This window comes from Mya arenaria, chromosome 2 (genome assembly GCF_026914265.1).
Source record: "Mya arenaria isolate MELC-2E11 chromosome 2, ASM2691426v1".
Lineage (NCBI taxonomy): Eukaryota > Metazoa > Mollusca > Bivalvia > Myida > Myidae > Mya > Mya arenaria.
The window spans coordinates 11,216,766-11,236,518 of NC_069123.1; the positions used below are offsets into that span (position 1 = coordinate 11,216,766).

The 19,753-nt window shown below is 34.6% G+C and overlaps 1 protein-coding gene and 1 long non-coding RNA gene across 4 annotated transcripts in view; one reads left to right on the plus strand and one right to left on the minus strand.

The window, feature by feature from the left end:
- Positions 1–18,945, minus strand: part of LOC128217249 (girdin-like) — a 44,618-nt gene extending 25,673 nt beyond the window's left edge. Inside the window, exon 1 of one of the 3 annotated variants that reach the window (XM_052924304.1) lies at positions 18,928–18,945. The gene's annotated coding sequence lies outside the window, so the exon portion shown is untranslated. Of the gene's footprint in view, positions 1–21; positions 59–3,764; positions 3,855–18,927 lie in introns of those variants that run through there. The other 2 variants (XM_052924287.1, XM_052924269.1) reach the window with 2 other exon arrangements.
- Positions 4,182–13,431, plus strand: LOC128217289 (uncharacterized). The gene is made up of 3 exons (XR_008258218.1): positions 4,182–4,488; positions 12,948–13,095; positions 13,337–13,431. It is a non-coding gene; the product is annotated as an uncharacterized LOC128217289 (long non-coding RNA).
- Positions 18,946–19,753: the final 808 nt, after the last annotated feature.

A 19,753-nucleotide genomic window follows, 5' to 3' on the forward strand; every position in this document is an offset into this window, starting at 1 on the left:
TTATTAAAAATATGTCATTACCTAGCGTCTTTTATGGCTGAAGTGCATCATCTCTCTTATACATGCATACTGTAAGTAGGCCAATCTTTAAACTCAAGGGACCATAGCTCACTCGTATTTAGCGATATCATATTTTTGTTTAAACGCCACTGGTATTATATTGGACTTGTTACAGGGAATCCCACCATTCGGCAATATTTATAAATCTATAGTTAATGATGAATTTCGTCTTTACTTATATGTGTCATTCACACATAATCATCAGCTTAACAGTTGTTTGCATAAACGATCAGCCCCAAATTGTGATTTGGCTGACTGGAATTTCTTCTCGAAATATATTCGGAGCCATCCGTCTATAGGATTAGACTACAGAGTGGGTTGCCATATTGAATATCGCACTTTATGTGATGAACATAATAATTGGAGATATTGTCAGTGTTGCAAATGGGTACCCGCCGTATGCATGATCCAGGATGCACTCTCTTTGATAGCGTGTGTCTGTCTGTTCTTTTGTGTGGATATGGATTTTATTGTAATATTGGTGAAAGTGGTGTGTGTCAACTTGGACCGTAAGCATGCGCCTATGGTTTGGTTCTTAAGTATGTACTGATTTAAATATTTTGATCCTTTGATCAATCTGAATTGATTTAAAAATGGATAAAACAAGTATATACTATAAATTAACACCGATTGAGAAAATGAATATTTAAATTATTACTAATGGTTTGCATATAAACATACATTAAATATTATGCCGTGGCTTCTGAATTAAATACTATTATTCGCGATTATAAGATTTTGACTTTTCGGCGAAACAAATTGTAAGTGCATGTGACATCAAAACAAATATTGTAAGGGGGTATCAGATGATGACGTTTTTAATTTTTATGGACATGTTTTCCTTCTTTTCCTACTCTTTTATCTCGTAATATAAACGCGACCAACGAGTTCCACGAATACAGCTTTAGTTTTAAAAGACATTACGCGTTTTTTTCATCGTAGCATAATATTCTTCCTTTACGGTTGTAGCACTGAGCATGTGCACTATTTCAGATTTAGCGTTATCAGCATCGTACTGAAGTATGAAATATGAACATTCAATGTTGAACTATACTGATAACAAGTGTTCAAAGATGATTGGATATTTAAGCAATGCAAATCGAAATCAGGTATTATCAGGTCTTTTTTTAACATTACATGTTTAAATAACCAATGCGCCTAGGTCACAAAATGGAACGTATGGTGTTATATGGTGTAAATTAAATAATGTGATATTTTGAAACACGATTAAAATTGCAAAGTTAATATAAATGTTTAAGTAAGCCGAAGAATCTTTAATAAATCTTGCTGAGTAAACCGAGGGGAATATATCATCATAGATAAATACACAGCCTTACTTTAGATACTACAAATAGTGAAAACGTCCTAAGCCAATATCGGGTTCATATAATTAACTTTACTCAAGGAACTAGTTTGTCAGATGAAAGCAGTGTTCATATATCATGGTAGATATAACATGACAGATACTGTTATGAAACTAGCAAATTGCATAAAAACTCATCAATTTATATAACATATACTTAGGAAATGACAGGCACTTTTCGGTTATAGTTTTGGGCCACTAAAAACATTTTTAGATTGATTTGAATTGCCTGTGAAAAAAATGTAAAAAAACTTGTAGCGCTTACAACATATAAAGGATTTCGGCGCCTTCATTGCCATTGGCTTTGATGGCTGCTAGTGATTGTTCTAAGTTCTAAGTTCTGTATGATTGCGTGTGATTGTAAATAAAGTTATACGAGGCTTGTTCAAGTAGCTCATATTCTTTTAAAATAAATATAGACATTCGGCGTCATGTTAATTGTCTCAATCTAATCGAGACTGATGTTTCCTTTCTCTGGGTGTATTGTGTGCTGTAAAAGCATCCCTCCCCTAATTGCCTTAAACAATGTTTAACTTCCAATTAAGTATGGCCTTGACCAATTGCAATACCCCGTTCTATATATGTACTCTTTATTTCCACTTTTCAGTGATTATACATTTGAAGTTATTGACTGGTTAAATGCAAAGAGTAATGATCGGTTGGCGTGGGCGCGACGTCACCTACGATTCACGGAAGCAGATTGGTCCAATGTCCTTCTTGTTGGTTGGACGAGAGTAAAGCTGCAACAAGCTGATGGCTTTCCTCGCCGAGGGGAACAGAACCACGCGGAGTGTGTAGTTCAACAGGAACGATTCGGTGGTGGCTTTGTAATGTTTTTTGCAGGCATTTCAATGCACACCTAAAACGCCACTGGTCAGGATACACGGTAATCTGAATGCAATAAGGTACCAAAATGTCATTTTAAGATCTGTGGTCCTGCCACACATAGCCGCCAATCGAGGTATGTTACTTGCCCAAGACAATGCGCCGTGTCATGCCACAAAAGCAGCAATTGCTAATAAACAACAACATCCGGGTAATGCAATGGCCAGCAAGAAGTCCGGACTTGAACCCCATAGAGCATGTTTGGTAAGCACTCAAATGCTCCATTAGAAAAGGGCCGCAATCAGGTAATCTTGTACAACTCGAGCAGGTGGCGGTGCATGCATGGACAGGGATTCTCCAGGATACTATCCAAATATACATTTGCTATATGAGGTCGCGCTATCGGGCAGTGATTGCTGCAAATGGGGGCCATACGAAATATTAGATAAATTGTGACTTTCTGAACTAACAGTGGTTTTAAATGCATCATCATTTACTTTTAAAATAAAATGTTATGTAATTGTGTCAGACGAGTCGATCTTTGCATCGTGATAAAAAAAAGTCAACTATCGAATAGTTTTTGAGTTATTGTCTTTATTTAAACTCGTGTAACTAATTAGAAATTGTGTTCAGTACTGTTCCTATCATTTTGCATTTGAATACATGTAGTCAGAAAAACTCCAATACAGGGCCCTTCAAATAGACTATAATGAGTTTAACTTATCTTATGAAGATCTATTCAATCGCTGTTATTTTTCTACCCTTAATTGTTATTAAAACTTTCAAGTGCTTACACTAGTATTTTACCAGAATGTTTACATGGTCTTGTTTAAATCAATAAAACAACTACATGCAGTTTCAGATTTGCAAAGACAGTTGTCATTTCTAGGGTAAGAACTTCCACATATGGCAAAAACGCATTTTGTTTTGAGGCTGCCCAGGTGTGAAACAACCTTCCAGATTTAGACAAGTAGACGATTTTTTTTAAAGAATTCAAAAGGCTTAAAACACCTGGTAAAGACCAAAAGTGTTGCATGTTTCGTTTTATACTATTTATAGCTTCTAGTGCTTTACATTGCTGCTAATCGAAATCTCTTTTATGGAACCTTTTATTATTATATCAGTTGTATGTATCTTTATTTTCAAGCAGTTATAATTTTTTTTTTAAACTGCATTAACATGACTGTAAATGTAATGTTGTTTTGCTTTTGGAGTTTTTTATATGTGTAAATGTCTCAGATATAGAATATGCTAACAATGTATTTAATCCTTTGCCTTTTATCTCCATTTATTGATTATGTCCTTTTTCAGTCATCATAAGTATGCAAAAAGAGAATATCTGCTGGATTTTGATCTGTTTACATTTTCAATATCAGACTGTCAAATTTCACTTCCGCTTTCTTTTCCTGCGATCAATTTCCATCCATTTGACCGAATTTAGAATATATTGCATTATATTAAAGATATACACATTTGTAAAATTATATGCATAAACAATGAAAATAATTCTACTTACCAACAAATTCCTAATTTGATGTAAATGCCTTTGGTTCAGCTTGACCTCATCCTCAAATATGGGTTAAAAATAGCTCATGACAACTACGGGAGATAACACCAAAAGTAATAAACAATACGAAAGAAAGTGGTTAAAAACACTATTTCTATGAACATTACATTTTAAAGAATACATTTGACTGAACAATCTAGGATGACAAATTGTTTAATGGTTGTTTTTACGATAATAACTTCATTACTTTCTTATTTTTTACGCTTCAACTTTGCGCACGTTTTTCTCGAAATCGAGGCTATCGGTTTCGGGCCAAAAGTCTCATGACGCGTCGATTTCGAGAAAACGTGCGCATTATTTTCATAGGGGAAATGTTTATATAGAATTAGAGCACAATACTCTAAAAGCCAGGACCAATATTAATGACTGTAGCTGCAAGCTGCTTTTTGAGTATGCATGACATTCAGACTACCAGGAAATTTCTTTGGCATGCAATATTGTGTACAGGTTGATCTGCCAGGGCATCACCCCAACTATAAACAGTTAAAGATTTGTATTTCTGTAAATACATATTTTTAGAACATTATGATCATATGTGAATTTCAGGTCAAGCACCTGCTGTACATAGAACAACAATCCATTACAGCTTTGACTACAGTATGCCGAGCAGGTCTTCTACCCATACTAGGCACAGCAAGAGTGCCCTGCTTTGAAGTGTTCTGTAAACCATATGGTAAATTTCATTTATAAATTGAGTGGTTAATACACTTTTGCCATTTGACTAAATTATTATAGGGGAAATGGAAAACCTTTATATGTTGTAAATTCACTGAAAAAACAGAGAAGTGCTCACATTTGCACTGCGGCGCTCTTGTTTAAATATTTTATATCACCTTTATTTAAAGTTCTTACTTGAACATAAAATGCAAGTGTAAATAAATAAACGGGTAACATATATATATATATATATATATATATATATATATATATATATATATATATATATATATATATATATATATATATATATATATATATATATATATATATATATATATATATATATATATATATATATATGTTACCCGTGCCCCGTCTCTTAGTATTTATAAGGAAGATTACGGATTCAGGTTTACACTTTATTTAAACTCCAAAGGTTTGACTTTGACAAAATCCTAAAATATACAAAATAATCCAATTAACTTCTTAATACCGGAAAGGTAATAAATTACACAATACAGATAATATAAATAATTATCTAATACATCAAGCACGAGATAAATTCAAATGCAATTACAATACATCTCCAATAAAACAAAGTACTGTAAAGTAACAACTTACCGGGCAGTGGAATAAAATATGGAAAAGTTATCTTTTGAGATGTTGACACCTCAAAACCTGACTCGAAAGTGATTTGTGAAAATAAGAGCGGGAAATATGCAAAAATGTAAGTGTCTATTAATAAAAATACATAAGTTGAAAAACCAGTTCTTGTAAACACATACCCATGAAGACAGTGGACAACACAATACATATATAACACAACTGACCACTCAGTCACACTTGAGTTCACATGTTAAATAAACCTGCTCTTTTCCTTAAGGGATTAACTTAATAAAATGTGAATATGAAACCTGGGTAACATACTCCCTCCCAAAGGAAAAAATGACTCCTGGCATTTCAGAATATATGAACATATACATTATTACATAATAATACCTAACTAAAAAAAAAAACAATTAGGAAATTTCCATAGAACATTGAAATCTGAGCTCAAAATACCTAAATATGACATTATACACAATGAGGTACAAAAGGTAATAATAATGAGCAAAAAGCAAAAAAACACACACACAAATGTCAAAGTAAAACCCAATGCATTATCTGCAGAACAGATTCCTATTCAGTTTAGACAAAAAAAAAAACTGTAGGAGTCTCAGCTGCTACCTGATAAACCCACTTCCCATATCGTTCCGGTGGTTTACGGACTCTAGTTGGCCTGTTTGGGGGTACCTCAGCTAGACTATTAGGGGGTACCTCAACTGAAATGTTAGGGACTACCTCTCCTTGTTGTTCTGAAACAAATGGAAAACTAGAACTTCCTATTATTGCTGACGTGGAATCGTATAGCGCTATGTCAGTCTGCTGCATCTGTTGTTCAGCTAGATCACGAGATGGAGTTCCATTGAGTTGAGTAGTGTCTTCGGCCTGAAAATCACCTATGGTATTAGTACTAACAGTAGATTTCAAACTATTGTTATACCGGATAGGCCTTCTCCTTTGAGGTATGACATAACGCTCAGAGGACTCAGAACTCGCGTCAGACTCAGACTCAGGCTGTTGAAGTACCACACACTTGGACTTAGTTGTTCTTTTAGCTCTCTGCGGACATTGGACATCAGACTCCCTAGGTAGACAACTAAATTGCAGTAACATATTACGATGCAGAGTACGTGTCCTACCCTGACCATCTTCACGCCTCACTTCATACACTGGGATATCCTCATTAGGGATGCCCACTACAATGTAAGGATGTTCCTCCCATCGGTCAGCTAACTTGTGTTTACCCTGATGACCTACTGACAAAACAAGAATTCTATCTCCTACTTCAAATTTGGAAGCCTTAGCTTTCCTATCATAATAGCGTTTACCCTTTGCGCCCTGTTTGGCGGCCTCATTTGAAGCTAGTTTGTATGCAAACTCCAGTCTCTCCCGCAATTTTGCAACATAAGTCTGACGATCAGTAGATCCTCCTTTGGACCCAGTACCTAAATAAACATCAATGGCTAATCTTGGGTGCCACCCAAACATTAGATAATGAGGAGAAAAACCAGTTGAATCACACTTTGTAGCATTGTATGCCTGAACAATAGGCGCCAAGTATGTCTTCCAATCAACTTTCTGCTCTGCTTCTAAGGTACCTAGCATTTTGATAAGAGTCTGATTAAACCGTTCTGAAGGGTTTGATTGCGCATGATAGGGTGTCGTGCGAGTTTTTTTCGTACCAACGAGTTTGCACAATTCCTTTATAACATTACTCTCAAAATTGCGGCCCTGATCACTATGGAGCTTCTCTGGAAATGAATAAAATCTGAAAAAATTGTCATAAAGAGCTTTGGCTGTTGTCTGTGCTGTCTGGTTGCGACATGGCACTGCTTGAGCATACCTGGTAAAATGATCTGTTATTACTAAAACATGCTCATAACCTCCCTTTGACATTTCTAAAGTTAAAAAATCTGTACAAACAAGTTCCATAGGCCTAGTAGTTGTAATGTTTACTAATTCAGCTCTAGGGATAGGGGACTTCCTGCGTATACAGCGTCCACAATTTTCTACCAAGAAATTAACATCCTTTTCAAGTCCTGGCCAGTAAAATCGTTGCCTAGCTAACCACAAGGTTTTCTCTTTACCGGGATGCCCTACATCATCATGTATACCTTGGAGAGCTCTGTTCCTGTAACAAATTGGTAAAACTAACTGCCTACATGGCTGACTGTCTTGTGTAGTGGTTCTATACAAAACCCCATTTTCTAAAATGAGATGGTTCCATTCCCTAAGGAAACGCTGCACTTGCGTTGACTGCTTCTGGTACGCCTCCTCCCTAGGGCGAGAACCACTGCGCAACAGATCAACCACCCTAGAAATTATTGGATCTTTTGCCTGTTCTACCTTCCAGTCGATTTTCTGCATACTGTTATTATGGTCATCTTCTTCACTGTCTACTGGAGATTCAGAACCTGTAGAAATACAAGAAACAAGTGGTACATCTGTTATAGCAGCTCCACAGACAGCTTGGACAACATCAGAAAATACTTCAGGAATTCTTGAAAGTCCATCAGCGTCAGCATTTAACTTGCCTGGCCTGTAACGCAATGAAAAGTTGAAATTTGCTAAAGCCGCAACCCAACGGTGACTGACTGCATCCAACTTTGCTGTAGTGAGAACATATGTCAAGGGATTATTATCGGTCACTACTTCAAAAGTATTGCCCCACAGATAATCATTGAACTTTTCTGTCACAGCCCATTTTAAAGCAAGAAATTCAAGTTTGTGCGCAGGATATCGCAACTCAGTTGACTTCAAACTTCGACTAGCGTAGGCTATGACACGCTCTGTACCATCATCTTGTTTTTGGTATAAGACAGCACCTAAACCAGATCCTGAACTGTCGGTATGCAGGATAAATGGCTTGGAATAATCTGCAAAGGCCAGTACAGGAGCAGTTATCAACTTATTAACAAGCGTGTCAAAAGCTAACTGTTGTTCCTTTCCCCAGTTCCAAACTACAGGACTATTTCTGCGCCTTTTACTTCTCTTGCCGTTAAGACTGTAACCTTTAAGCAATGCATTTAAAGGATTAACAATCGAGGCGAAGTTAGGAACAAACCTTCGGTAATACCCTGCGAAGCCTAGAAATTGCCTCAACTCTTTCACATTCCTTGGAATCGGCCACTTTTCAACAACTGCAGTCTTCTCTGGATCAGTATGAACTCCTTCGGCAGAAATGGTGTGTCCTAAATAAGAAATTTTGGACATGAAAAGTTCACATTTGGAGGGTTTTAACTTTAATCCGTTGTCTGATAATCTTGATAATACTGCCTCCAAACGCTTCACATGCTCATCAAAGTTCCTGGAAAAAATCAGAATATCATCTATGAAAACTAAACATTCTCTAAGGTGTAATTCTCCCATAGTTTTCTCACAAAGACGCTGAAATGTTGCACATGCATTGGTCAAACCAAAACCCATTCTATTCCACTCATAAAATCCAAGATTTCCAACAGAAAAAGCTGTGTACTGCTTGCTATCTTCTTCCATTTCAACATTCCAGTACCCAGATCTCAAATCAAGTTTTGAAAACATGGTAGCACCTACTAATGTATCAACTATATCATCAAATCTTGGTAACATATAAGCATCTTTCCTAGTTTTAGAGTTCAAAAAGCGCCAATCTATGCAAAATCTGAGACTACCATCTTTCTTTCTAACTAAGACCACATTGCTTGAATAAGGACTATCTGATTCCTTTATGACCCCTGCCTCTAACATCTCCTTAACATGCTGACGAACCTCTTCATACATTCCAGGGGGTATCTTCCTGTACGGTTGCTTGAATGGCTTAGGATCTTCAAGCACAATCTTATGCTTAAGACACTTAGCGCAACCAATGTCTGTTGGCCCAGTGGAAAACACATGTTTCCAGTTACCCAATACCTCATGGACTCTTAGGAGTTGCTCTGGTGTCAAATTATCAGCATTGATTTTAACACCAAGATCTGTTCCTATTTCTTCATGAGTCGGGGAACTAGGTAACTCAGAGGCCAAATTGTCAACAACATCTACTTCGGTTATCTGGCAAACCGTTACTTTAGGTTTAATGAGTATAGACTTTGCAGACATATTACATACTTTGACGGCAATTCTAGCAAATGACCCTGACTGCTTCATCTTAACAAGCCTTGGACAGACAGTATAACCTGGATTACCATAGTTTGGATTTTCTGTCACTACTTTTGTTATCTTGTGATCAACGTTTCTTGCAACACATGTTAGAGTTGAAGTTTGATAAGGTGCTAATCTCACAGACTTTTTGCCATGCAACTTAACATCATATGAAGAGTATCTCAAACTGTCTACTGCCAACTGCCACGCCTCGGGTAATTCATCAGATGAGCTATCACGGAACAACCGAATCACATTAGTACCAAGAATAATGGGACAAGAAATACTGAACCTGTTATCGGGGACTACCAACAATGGTACATACAAAGGAGCACTCTGAAAATCAACAGATAAAGTACATTCAATGTAACCTAAATAGTCAATCTTTGCACCATTTGCTGCCGAAATCTCCAATCCAAGACTATCCAACGGTTTCATAACTGGTTTGGTTGGCATTTCATCAAGTGAATTCTGTGAAATCAAAGAAATATTGGCACCTGTATCAATCAAACATTCCAACATGACCCCATTAATCATAACCACAGTGTGATTTGATTCTCCTACCAGACGTGAAAACAAAGTATCAGGACCCTTACTTTCACCAGCCCCTGTATGGCCCACAACAGAAGCGGTTACTCTTTTGACTGATCCTGTCCAGAGCCTCTGCCTCTACCCCGATATTGTCCATATCCGCCCCTTCTGTTGTTCTGAAAATCGTTAGAGAAAGATTGAGTAGAAGGTGGGTTATCTATCTGTTGACCTTGTGTTTTGGGTCCTAATCGTCTCAATATTTCGTCAAGCTTCGACTCATATTTAATCTCCATTCTAGTTTCTACCTTAGAAATTTCATCTTTCAAATGTTTTTCTAACTGGTTAAATCTATCGTCTAAACTATTTATGGATGCTAAAGCATGTGCATGGGCTTGAGTCTTCTTCGGTGCTGCTACCGACAGTGAAATCTCTTTCTCAACCGTGCGGATTTCCCTAAACAAAGAATTAAAATCAGAAAGAGTGTCATATTTGTGCCTAGTTTGACCTTTCAACGTTTCACTATTCAGAGAAGTCCAAAATTTGTGTCGTAACAGATCATTTTTTGATTGTGGAGTCATGTGTCCATTTTCAATTGCAGTTTGTAATAATGTTTCTAACCTGCATGCAAAGGATGTGACATTTTCATCAACCCTTTGTATGGCATTAAAAAATTCCTGCATAATCATTCCATGAGTGGATACATCTCCAAACATGGCATCTAACTTCTCTAAAATATCTGTCACTGTCGCATTCTCACCAAGCGGTATTACTAATCTTCTAGCAGTTCCTCGTACCGACCGTCTGATAGCCTGTAACAAACAATGTTCATGAATATCCGGTTCTGAAATCAAACACTTAACTTCATAGCGCCATTCCACAAAAGTACATTCTGTTTTTGGTACTGGTTCATCACCTGAAAAGAAAGGGAGTTTAGGTATAAACGGTGACATATTGACAACCTGTGTGGAATTTCCTGGTCTAGTTTCAGACAACATCTGCAACACTCCACCTCGTCCTTTGGGAAACTGACTTTCACCTATGAAACCTCTCAGGGGTGTGGACTTTGGTCGTGCTGAAACATCAAAATCATAACCACCCCCTTCAGCTTCAGCCATATTTCTACACACTGAAACAATACAGTCAAGAATATTTTGAGCTCACTAATAAATGAATAACCATCTACGGCAGACTTTACTCAATATAAGCTAGTGTCAATATTACCCTCTAAATGCCTTTCTAATAACCAAAAACACCCTAAGCATGTAGAACCCAATGATATTGTGACTGAATTTTCTTTACACTGAAAACACACATAAGACAAACAAACAGAAAATTACTTCATTCACACACCTCAGAATTAATTGGCAAATACTAATGTTAATTGAACATTAACAGTAAACACCTTAAATTTTCAAAAATAAAAAATAAAAATTACAAAAAAAACAAACAAACAAAAAAAACAAACTTTTTACTATTATTCAAAATATTCACTGCCACAGCATTATCCTATGTTTATTTTTAATATAACACAAAACGAGAGCAAATTTTCATGCAAACATGCATTACACAAACAATTTTAACTTCATCAAAAGCATAAAGGTTTAACCATCCAATATGCAAACAAATGCAACAATTAATACTTATCTATTCTGGGAAAACAACAACAATCTTAAAAACACTCAACAAAAATTTAACTCTATCATTATGCTCAGAATAGCATCCAGCTGTGAACATCAAAACGAAAGTAGAATTGGCCTAGATTTTTCTTATTGTAACTAAGTCAACAACAAAAGAAAATTACAATAATCCTCGAAATGAGACGAATTATATTACTATCACAAAGGATTTCAGTCAACTTGCCTTTACTTAATTTTTCAACAGCATAGAATTTACAACAAAATTTAACTTACTCACTTTAACAAAAATTGTTATATTTTTTTATATAAACAATAGAAACCTCTATGTAAATATACCAATGAAAATAGTGAAAATTAACACACAAAAAACAACGGCACATAAGTATTCAATACTCACAGTTTATCCAACAAAATTTCACAAAAACACTAAAAAAAAATCCTTCTAGTCCGTGAATTTTACAAGATCACTTCTCCAGCCCCTTATTGATCCTAACTGTTCCCAGGATTCTGCACGTCCAACTTATAATCGCACACGAAAATTACGTCCCCTCAATCGACCACTCGAAACGACCACTCGAAACGACCAAAACGACCACGCCCAGGTCCGTGTCCCCTCAACCACTCGAAACGACCAACAGCTCCTGATAAGGACTTTTACAAGTCGATACGTTAAACCATGATCTTGACTTGACCACAAATGTATCATTCATGTGCACACAAGAATGTTCAAATAATATATGTTTCAGTCAACATATAGGCATGTAGCAAATATCTCTCTGCAGATACTCTTTTGCAGATGTATTTTACAAGTTATTTTTTTAAATATCTCCTGCATTCATACATTTCCTTCCTCGCAGAAATACACTGCTGTTCAACAAAGTTCAGTTGAAACAACTTCAAAAATAAAGTTTAGAATGATGGGTAGGGCTTGCCCTCACCATGCCACGCCCGGTTGACTAGAAGTGTACCAGAATGGAGTTTAAAGGTCCTGCCGGGATCGCCATTGTTACCCGTGCCCCGTCTCTTAGTATTTATAAGGAAGATTACGGATTCAGGTTTACACTTTATTTAAACTCCAAAGGTTTGACTTTGACAAAATCCTAAAATATACAAAATAATCCAATTAACTTCTTAATACCGGAAAGGTAATAAATTACACAATACAGATAATATAAATAATTATCTAATACATCAAGCACGAGATAAATTCAAATGCAATTACAATACATCTCCAATAAAACAAAGTACTGTAAAGTAACAACTTACCGGGCAGTGGAATAAAATATGGAAAAGTTATCTTTTGAGATGTTGACACCTCAAAACCTGACTCGAAAGTGATTTGTGAAAATAAGAGCGGGAAATATGCAAAAATGTAAGTGTCTATTAATAAAAATACATAAGTTGAAAAACCAGTTCTTGTAAACACATACCCATGAAGACAGTGGACAACACAATACATATATAACACAACTGACCACTCAGTCACACTTGAGTTCACATGTTAAATAAACCTGCTCTTTTCCTTAAGGGATTAACTTAATAAAAATACACATCTTTTCTATTTCAAAGTGTGTTTTTTCAGGTTCACAGATATCTCAGTGATAAGGGTTTAGCTGTTACGTGGCCATTGGTGTGGTACCTCATTTTCAACATCATCCATATAGAGAAGACTCTGCATACCTGCACATTGACAACTGTGTTGGGTGGAATAAAAACAATGCAGTCATTGGGTATGATTGACAAAAGCAGTGTTGAAGTACATCACTTATGCACTGCATATTGACACATGAGAAGAATAGAATAGCAAAACAATGTAACATTTATTATTTTTTCAATACAAGTAATCAGAAATATCAAAATATTCATTAGTCTTATAAAAATAGTCGGGCTTAAATCTGATCTCTTACTTCTCTAAATGTCATTGATTGAAGGCATTCAGTTCAATAAATTGTATGTAATTCTATGTTTAAGGGTCTGATGTATTCTGAAGGGAGAGACACAGCATTTACTTAAATGGAAGCAGGTGACATAAAGTTCAGTCCTGTGTGAGATTTGGTCTGTGGAAGGTAAGTTGTAAGAATGTTGTTGCTTTTGTTTTGTTTTTTATTTTGGTGCTTTAAATGTTGATTTAAAGCCAAATTAAAGGATTTTGTGTATACAAATATTGACGTTTGGTACTTTATTTAAACATTGAAGTTGGTTATGATACCTTATTATGTAAAAGAAAGCTTGTGTTAAAACAATAGGTATTATATCATAATATAAACAACATATTTATTTATTTAGACCAAATAGAGGCAGCACACATCCTTTGTGGATGGATGACCTCTAGGCAAACTGGTTATATTTTTTGACTGGTTGGAGTACACCAAGTGACCCCTGAAGTCCATTCCAAAATTGAGGAAATATCATCACTTCAGGTATGACAAAAGTATTCTGGACAGTATCACTGCCTGTGTATGTATATCTATGAACATAAGTCAAAAACAATTTTAGATATTTTGTCCATTTTATTCAGATGTGAGTTTTGATGTTCAAGCTAATTTGCATAATTTATTCCAAACACTAAGTAATGTACATTTATGAACATTATTTTGCAGAACTTCAGCTGACAACCCAGTGAGTGAATTCATGAGAGAGCATGCCAAGGACAGTGAGATTGAAGTTAAAATTGACAAGCCCACAACAATGGCTTTTCCATGGAGAGTACTCTGAACGCATCAAACTAAAAGGACTTAATGCAAAACGGCTCTGATCCTTTAAATAAGTGAAAAAACTAATATACTGATATGTGATCTTTATAAACTAAATATAAGATTTGAGAATGAGCCCGTTACTGAGCTGATGAAAACGTGTATCATTTTTTATTGACAATTATTTATTCAATAGAAACATGTTCATGTGAAATGAAGCTACCAGTGATTTTGAGTGAAAAACTGTGGTTTTAGCAAATGATTGATAGAAGGGTGCTACACCCTGTCTTTTGTTGGTAGAGCCCCTCTGCCATAATGGAGATCACTATATTATTATTACTAATACAAACTTAAAACAATCTGGCAGTTGAAGCCTATAAATGCTTGAATTGAAGACATTTATAGTATTGTTTGTCAATATTAGTTCACAGCCTGATAACATGTACCTTAGCAACCTTTCAGTTTTTCTTCAATATCTTTTATTTTTAAAACCTTCCTGAACCTTAAAAATATTTTCAGCTTTAACTTTTACCTATGAATAAGCATCAAAAATATAATTTGTCATGTACTATGTGACCAATTGCATACCTCTTTAAAGTACATAATGACGTGTACATGCTAAGTAGTTGGTATGTTAAATAAATTGTTTTCATTTTTGTAAAATGTAAATGTGCCCATTTATCAACTGATCTAATTTTACAATAGTGTAAATTGTGTAGGATTGTTATGTTTATTAAATTAAGAGTATATATACTACCATTTCATGTTTTATGAGCAATGAATGACAATACAAAAAATCACATTTGAGGTAAATTGGTAAAGTTGGTATGATTATAATCATGTTTGTGGCCTGTTGCCATGGTAACCAGGATAAAAAAACATTATATTATAGTAAATTACAGGGGTAACATACTTTAACTTCTAGATATACACTGGTTTGTATTAGGTGCATGTTCCAACCTAATGTCAATTTATTGTGAAAAATTGCCAATAAACTACGGTACATGGCGAACAGTTTTTATTTATTCGGATTTTTTTTTAATGTCAAATACATACACCATGTACAGTAAGGTTTGAGGATATCAATTAACAAATCAATTATTATTGAATGCTTCATATGGCATTTGTTGTATATTTAAATGCAAATTTAACCCCAAAACGCCCTTTTCAATAATGGTTGCCATGGTAACCAATTAATTTTCATTTATTTTCTTAATAATAATTGAGAATGGTTTTGAAAATATATTGTTGTCGTTATAATGTGGAAATTGTGTATATTGTAGGGATGAATATTAATTGCATCTGTGAATACAAATGTTTCAATAAATTCCTGAACTTTACCGAATTTCCAGCTGTTTCTTAACCAAGTGCCCTTCTAGTTTTTGTCATAATTTCGTTAAAAATGTGAATTTTTGAATTTTCTTTTCAGTATTTTTATCCCAAAGAATAGTTCAGTCAGAAATTACTCATATCTCATTTTCGCCCAAAAAGTGGTTTCGGGCCAAAAATCCCGTGACTGGTCATATTATGCTGACAGATAGTTTAACCTTTATTGAATACATTGAAAGAATCAAGTCATAATGTTAATAACCAAATCACTCTTAAGGTTTTTTGCTGAATCTCGTTACTAACGCCTTTCACAATCATGAACTTCAAAGATAATATTTAACAATATTTGGTGAAGGGTTCCAAACGTCAGTATCTTAGTTGTAACACTCTGAATGGTTTGCCTCACTTTATTTCATAATTACCGTCCCCCTCCACTCACACACCCAGTAAGAATTTTACAAAGAAATGATGTAGGCCCTCTAAAGGAAACATTCAACAACAGCCTCTATATCTAGCATAATAAAGATCTACAAAGGGAGAATAAGCTGTCCACAAGGGAGGAAACTTCTATTGGAATCCTTTGATTTGGATAGGGAATCGTTGCAAGCAGGTTTGATAGGACACGTTGTATATGACTAGCTCCAGATGAACTGGATATTTCTTATGATGCTCGATCAAGCTCGGTACATCTTCAAATGTCTGCATTAGAGAAGTGTATTGCAAAAAACATCAGGAATTGTATGTAAACAACTAGAACTTTGTAGTCGCTCTTTTAAAGTATTTGCCCACCTTGCTGTAAAGCCCTGCTTCACGCATTGCTTGTACGGGTTGGAGTTGAGAAAAACGATGGGGGATGTTTTAGCTAAGTCATTGCTTCTATGCTCTTACAGAGAAATCTCAGCTACCTTGTGAGTCATAGTAAATTACAACTTAAAGGGGCTGTCTCACGTATGATAAAATAGCGAAAAAAAAGAACATTGTCGAAAACTGACATAAACTTGGCATCGATGTGTACAATGCATTGAAACTTACTAACTGAAGTACCACATAGTTTACAATTTATTTAAGTTTAGCAGTTATTTTATATTTTTCCATTAAAAAAGATTACTGGGTATGTCTACCAGGTAGAATTCGTTCCTAATGTGTGATTGGCTAGTCGGTATTATCACGTGATATTACCGAGGTAGGCGTATACCTTAATTATGTCACCCGATTAGAATAAGCCTTTATAACTCAGTGAGTATAACTAAGACGATGGACTTCAATTTTGGCGACGTGGGTTCGAATCCTCAGTTTTTTATTTTCTGTAATTATTTAAAGCAGTGTAAAATGACTTTCGTTCGTCTTTACATGTTTTATCGAATTAACTACTCCTAACACTAGAATTAGATGGATAAGCTTAAGTATCTGTTTTATGTGAAAACAATGGTACGCAAATATTATCGATACCGTTAATAAAATTCGATAAACACGAATCAATACCAGAATTATTTTCCGATTGTTCAACTGATATTTTCAACTGATTTCATAAACTGAATAAAATTTTCGGCGTTTAAAGTCCTAACATAATCTTCTTTCTTTGAATTACGCCACGAAAATGAATAATCAATATTTATATGTGAACGATTTGCCTTATTTTCTATATTTTTTATATATATTTGGTTACCGTTCTAATGCAAATTCAATTAAGCAGTGGTCTGTCAAAACATTCGGTCCATGAACATTGAAATTTACAAATTTAGTGAGCAAAACCTCATCTACAATGCAGTAATCTATGACACTTGACCCATTTGCACCCACAAATGAAAAAGCGCCAATATTTTTATCACCCCCTACGCGCCCGTTTGCTATTTTAAGTCCTGTTTCTTTCACGAAAGAGACATATTTAGCGATGTTTTGCCTTACATACAATAAAAACCCACCAGAATTTCGAATACATATATATGTAATGGAAAACGAACTAGATCATCCAACCGGACCATTTCAAGCTTTAAAGGGACTAGACACCAGATGATACAATTGCGATAAAAAGAAACTTGCCAAAAACTTACATAAAACTGTTATTATTGTGTACAACAAATTGAATCATACTTACTGATGTATCACACATGTTTTCCCCTAGTGTTTGCGAAAATTCCACGTAAATCCTAAAAATAAAAACATAACGTCGGCATATATATCTGTATCAATTACGCGTCTTTCACATGGTTACGATACACATTATAAACTGGGAAACCATCATGAGCTATTTTTAAGGGGTAAACTGCTGAAAACTATGTAAAATTATGTATGATCGGCCTCATACTAGCTCGTATTGACAAAAATCTAGACTTGCTTTTTGGAAATAATGTTTACTCATACTCTTACAGATTGAAAATTTTGGCATTTTTTTATTTTTTTGTCTTGGAACGAGGCATTTTTTTCAAAAATCCATGGACATCAGTTATATAAAACTGTTGACAAAAAATAAGATCGCAGATTTTTATATTTAAGTCTCAAAAATTGATGTTTTATGCACTTTTCTTAAACCGTTCGTAACGGTTTAAGCCATAAAACATTAATGTTCTTACGGAAATATGAAAATCTTCGATCTAAATTTTTGTCAACCAACTTATATCATTGGTTTGCAGATATTTACGCAAACATTTGCTCTTTCCAAGACAAAAAATAAAAAAGTTGTAAAAATGGTATATCTGTGGGAGTGCAGCATTAATAAAAGGATCGTTGCCGTATAGTTTTGAGTATGAACTTGCAATTAATTAACAGAAGAAACTGTAAGTTTCATAAACTTTTTTTGTTTATTATTTTCTTCTATTGAAATCCAAAGCCTACCATCTCTTTATTTTCGAAATCGGTTCATTTGACGGAAAAAACGTGTTTAATTGCCAAATCATGTTTTTGAAACATACTGTGTTTCCATTTAGCTATATTGACACGTATGTATTCTGTTTTAGGTGTTCGTTTTCATCGGCCAGTTTCGTTATTGCCTTTACTTAGTGCTTCTAAATAAAGTCAGAGCTTGATGTGTTTTAACCCCTGAAGCCTTTAAAGATTATTATTTAGAAATGATATGAGCTGTTTACAACATACTTGTTCACTACAAGGTCAGTGATTTATGTTTTATAATATGCTGTAGTTTCTACTGTATTATTGTTATGAAGTTTGCTGATTACATAAAGAAATCTGATATGCTATGTTATTAAAACCAATTGCTTAAATATTTGTCTTTAAAGAGTACTATTTACAAAGGATTTGATCTGGTTGTAACATTCAAAATACTTTGTCACTTCGCTCAAAAAGCAATAGATATGTATCATTTAATAACAGAGTACAGTTGTTTTAATTACAAGGTTTATAATTATTATCTTCTGGCAAAGTAAAAACAATTATTTCGGAGCAATCGAGAGACATAATACAACATCATCTGGTACTATGTATTCTACTGTAATTAAATGTTTTATTTAAATTATTTAAGAGAACTACAAAGACAGCACAATTGCTCTATACCATGTGCAAAAATAAACAAATAATGCTATTCACCTCAAAGTCCGATGCTCCTCTCTTATTTTTTTCTGTTCTTTTTCCGAGTCTAAATATGATATATCAAACTTCAACATATGCTTACTCGATTTATTTGGCTCCTTATAAATATACATACATAATTTAATGTTAAATTATCAAGTATGAAATACGTAAAATATTGCGAAAAAACTATGTGGAATGGATAAAAACAATGGTCTGCTATTTTCTCAAGTTAAAATCATTCATGCAACAGATCGGCCTGAAAGTCAATCAAAAACATATGAACAAAATTTAACTTTGACCTTATATTCTTTCGGTCTTCCTCGCATTTTGATCCAAAATTATACTTTAAATCCAAACCTTGGTATTCAGCGGCAGCCATTTTTACTGACTGTTTATTATGTGTTAACACTCGTCCAACTTACTTACTCTTTACATATTTCTTTCGTAGTAAACAGCCTATACTACATGTACCCGATAATATGATTTATTTTCGCATTTAAATTTGTCTTTTGTTATGGGCAGAGCTTCGGTGTCAATTACCTTAAATTGTATAAGCAAGCAAACATTTATATGTCAGATCAACATTAAATGATTGAACTTATTAACCTCGACGAAGTAAAAAACATTAAAAAAAGCATTTTTCTTTTGAAAAATTCTGAAGTTTAAATCCTGTGAACATTTTTCATTGTTGATCATTATTGATCATTACATTAGTCTTAATGATTATTTCAGGCGTTGCAGCATCATTACTGTCATTGAATTGACGCTACAACGAATTCAAGCCCACGTGCCTTTGTGTGTCCAGGGTAATCACATGATTAGTGAATCACTCCATTTGGTT